This window comes from Spinacia oleracea, chromosome 4 (genome assembly GCF_020520425.1).
Source record: "Spinacia oleracea cultivar Varoflay chromosome 4, BTI_SOV_V1, whole genome shotgun sequence".
NCBI lineage: Eukaryota > Viridiplantae > Streptophyta > Magnoliopsida > Caryophyllales > Amaranthaceae > Spinacia > Spinacia oleracea.
The window spans coordinates 110,257,785-110,262,619 of record NC_079490.1 but is presented as its reverse complement, the minus strand read 5'-3'; the positions used below and the strand labels follow the sequence as shown (position 1 = coordinate 110,262,619).

At 36.2% G+C, this 4,835-nt stretch overlaps 1 long non-coding RNA gene across 1 annotated transcript; it reads left to right on the top strand.

The window, feature by feature from the left end:
- Positions 1–559: 559 nt before the first annotated feature.
- On the top strand, positions 560–4,325 carry LOC130459356 (uncharacterized). The gene is made up of 2 exons (XR_008918712.1): positions 560–998; positions 4,059–4,325. It is a non-coding gene; the product is annotated as an uncharacterized lncRNA (long non-coding RNA).
- The last annotated feature ends 510 nt before the right edge of the window (positions 4,326–4,835 follow it).

The window sequence follows — 4,835 nt, the reverse complement described above, 5'->3', positions numbered from 1 at the left end:
AGAACTATATTTCAGCAATATAAAGCATAAAATCAACCCTAAATTATAGCACAAATTCGAAATATAAAACATAAATTCGACAATTTAAAGCATGAATTCGACAATTTTAAGCATAAATTCGACAAAATAAAGCATGGATTCGACAAAATAAAGCATAAATTCGAATTTAACGCACAAAATCGAAAGTAATTACGAAATATGAGAGAACTTGCACTAATAATCGCCTGTACCTTGTGAGAGACGACAGAAATCCACTTGAAAACGAACCAAAATCCTTTTCTCTTCAGCTTACGGTAGACAAACCCAATCAAACTAGCTTCAATCCTTTTCTCTTCATATTTCGGTAGACAAACCAACTGAAATTCTCAGGCCATTTGAGTGAATTAGGGAGAAGAATTGAAAGAGAATTGTGGAAAAAGAAAAATAGCAAGCTCTTGGATCAAGGGTTTAGGAAGAAGAAGATGAACGAGTAGCACCGCTCTGAATAAAATAGAAGCGGTTTTCCATTCTAATTTTTTTTTGGGAACTCAATGTCAGGCTCTAATCCGGAGGCCCCCCCAGTTAATCGGGCCGATTAACCAGGTGCGTTAATTGGGGGTTATAAATGGAAAGAAATGGGACAAAAAAGGAGAAAGCAGGAAAAGCATTTATAAAAAAAAGGAGAATAGAAAAGGGTGGTTTGACATCCGTTTGTAGACGGTAACTGATGGAAATGATGGCCGTTTTGTCACTGTTCATTAGTCGTTTGTCAGACATTATTGCACCGTCCAATTTGAATGTATTTCAAAAGTGTAGTGTTTCCTTTTCAAAATTCAATTGGATAATTGACTTAAAATATTCTTTGTCATTGTTCAATTATATTTTCACAATTTCACTGTAGTAAAAACCTAACCTTGAATCCAATCTGTAGTTGCCGCCGCTTTTGTTATTCTCTCCGCGTAGGAGCTGATTTTGAAGATCAGTGCATGCTATAAATGGCAGATCTGGACTGTGAAGAGGTAAATTTTTTCTGGAGAAGTAGATGTTTATGTTTTTTGGATGGTGTTTGGTGTTGTGATGTCTGTGGGGTGGTGGTTTTTTATCTGTATTTTATACTCCCTCCGTCTCTTTTTGTTTTTTACGTTTGGTATTTTTCACGCGTTTTAACGAATAATTAATTTGCATTGAAATCCCTCAATTTTTTTATTTAAACGAGATAAATTACGTTTATTTATAATGTTTTCACTTTTATCAAAAATCTGATATTGGGAAATGAGAAAAATTTAATGTCCCAATGGAAAAGTGTGAGAGATTAAATGACCCAATGAATTTGATTGGTTAAAATAATGATTGGACACAAATTTTGATAGAATACTAAGTTATTTATGTTATAATATAAAAGGAAATGTAAAAAACATTTTGAAATACCCAAAAAAGAAAACGTAAAAAACAAAAAGAGACGGAGGGAGTATTTTGTTTATTGTGTAAAGCTGCGTTGAATTAATTGGGAAACGGATGAGAATCTGATGAATATAGTAATGGGACCCAATTTTTGTTTTTCTGAAGATTTTTTTAGTGTTTCCGATTTAATTTATATATAAGTAATGTATAAATATATTTGAGGGGTCTCTATAATGATGAATGTATTGTTGAATAATGATGATTTAATGGTTGAATAAATTTGATTCTCCGAGAAAGATTTAGATTTTGTAAATCTATGGATATTCATCTGTAAATTTCGGAAATTGAGACTTAGTAAAGCAATATTACCTCTTTAAATTGTCTGAAAATAGTTAAATATACGGAAATTTCATGAAATGCCCCCGAGTTTTGCTGTAATTCATCAAACGCCCATCAAGTTTCAACAATTCATAAAATACCCCTCACAATCCGTACAAATTCCCACCATACCCTTACTACTAACGTGCCGTTAGTCCGCCGTTAGTTAAGTTTCTAATTCACCAAATACCCCTATTTCTAAATTTAATGCACCAAATGCCCCTAATCTCAAACTTATTTCACCAAATGCCCTAACATTAAATTTAGCTAGTTTTGGTCTTCCAATGACTAGTTTTTATATATGAAAAGTAGCCGTAGGTTCCGGTAGGCTATAGTTTTTCTATGCTTCATATTTGACACATGAAAAGCTTCAATTACCCCTCTCATTTAAGCACTATATGAGCTGAAAGAATAGTGTGACAAAATTTGCGCATCAATAAGATTTTCCTAGATACACAGATTCTCAACAGTCATAACATTCAGTCAAGCTGGCTGCAAGAAAATCACCTTCAAGGCGTATAACCACAAAATTCAGACCTAAATTTTGCTCTTCCTAGTAACGATTTTTGGCACTGTAATGTGCATCAGTTACAGGCAACAGAAACAAATGGGAATCCTCTGAACTTAAAAGGAACCTGAAAATACTAGTTCAGGTTTATAAGTTCTGGTGCATCATCTTCTCCCCATCAAGTAGTGAGACTTGGCAAGTTTTGTACTATCTTCACTATCGGGTCGAGATCTTTTCAGAGAATTCTTGGCACTTTGAGCTCCTTCAACCTCATCATCATCACTATCGAGCACTTTACATCCTGACTGAATTATCATGCTGATGCGCTTCGGAAGATATACGTTGAGATAATAACTGTACCACAAAATTATGTCATTACCCCAACCCAAGTCTCCCACTATATGTATCAGTAAAGATCAACTACCAAATCCACCAAATCAACGTATACGCCACATTGAATCGACCAAATGGATCCTTCACCACTGTTCAGCTCCATTGATGAAAACAACGGTCCTTCCAATTTTGAATAGACCAAATCAATTTCATTTCCAATTCCAAAACTTTTTTCCAAACTGCTAAAATTTAATCAACAATAAATTTTCTTGGCACAGATGTAGGCAGTAATACACATAAAAATAAGTTCATATCACTAAAATTAAAAATAAATAACCCAGAATTTGAGGCTGGATTAAAAACATGAGCAAATCTATAAAAAAAAGAACACCCCCGCTTCTGACGAACCCGCAATTTAATTGAATTGAATTATCGCAAGATTCTCATACAGTCAGCTCAAAAAAGATCCAAAATCAAATTATATAATTTGAAATCATACAATAAACTCACTCATCTTTCTAGGTTAAATCCAAGCTACCCAATTAGTGCTTTGAGCTAAATAACAATGGGAAAAATTACAAAACCCAGTTCAAAACTATAAAGAACAAGAGACCCATAAAAAAAATACCTTGCTTTGTTTCTCAGTGCACCGGAGCTCCAGTTCCCGTTGAACTCGTCTCCCTCGATTAAACAGAGGAGATATAGAAAAGAGGAGAACGAACGAAATGGTTTTTCAAAGTGGGTTGAAAAAGGTAAGGAGGAGGAGGAAGGAGGAGTTGCGGCGGAGATGTTGGTGGAGGCGGTGGCGGTGGTTGTGGTGGTGGTGGAGGCTAGCTGCCTAAACTGGTTGAGGAGGAGAAAGTAGGGAGAGAGAGCCCATATAAAAACCCAGAAAATGGTGGAAGAAGGAGGAAGAACAGGGGAGAGAGAGAAGAAAAGCTGTGGTCGCGATTTTTTTGGAATGGGTAACCAGGGGTAGGGAAGGGTTATGGAGCCCAAAAGGAAAATAAGGGCAAAATGGTAAACTCCCTCTAATGGAGAGTTAACGTCTGTTAACAGTAAGGGTATGGTGGGCATTTGTAAGGGTTGTGAGGGGTATTTTATGAATTGTTGAAACTTGATGGGTGTTTGGTGAATTACAGCAAAACTCGGGGGCATTTCATGAAATAACCGTTAAATATAACTTCAATGAGGCACACTGTAGCGCGTCCAAGGTGCGGGGCTGATATATGCGTGCACACTTGGTATGCAGGTTCGAGAATATGACTGGTGCAAGTTTGTTTATGATTTCTTCATGGAAATGGTTAAAGCGTTCTAGGACTTCTATACATTTGGATGGGCCAATGGATTAGGGAGATGAACGTGCCAACAATCTTGAGTTCAGTTGTGTTCTTTATATAAGTGTAATCTGATTTAGTTATTGATAATGAGCTTATGTGTGTTTTGTCTTTTTATGCAGACATTTTATCTCGATCTACTAAATAAAAGACCAGTACGTGCAGTGGGGTGTGTTCCCAAGGCTAACGACATGGGATATGTAGGAGATTAGAAAAGCCGGGGAATCGGAGCTACGGGAACAACAGGAGATTGATATATTGTGTTAATGATATAGTTCTACTGTATGGTACAATCTGAACAAGAAATGTTTGTTATTTGTGGTACAATGTATCTGGTACAATCTGTACAATATATGGTACAATCTGAACAATATATGTTACAATCTGAACGATAAATGTGTATGTTATTTATGGTATACTATCTATAATATACAAATAAACAGATATAATATCAATAGTGGAGTGAGTTGAAATTAGACCTGATCAAGACAAGTCCGGCCCGGCCCGCCCGAAATTTTTGAGGGTTTGGGCAGACTTTTCCGGCCCGGTTTTCGGGCCCGACCGGAAAATTTTATTTTTTTGGGCGGGTTTGGGAAGCATAAAAATACACTTTTTAGTTATAAATTTGGCCCGGCCCGAAAAGCCCGGTAGTTTAGGCCCGAAAATAGCGGGTTTGGGCACAAATTTTTGGCCCGAATCTTGGCCCGATCCGGCCAGCAATTTGATCAGGTCTAGATGAAATGATTCAGTCTCGTAGTAATTTAGTGCTTTTGTTTGGAGTGGATTTTATTTTATTTTTGTAAAGGAAAAGTACACAAAAATCAAGATAGTTTTCCCTCAAGACTGTAGCCTAACTTATCTAAAGAAATGAAATAAGAAAATTTATTATCTATATAAGG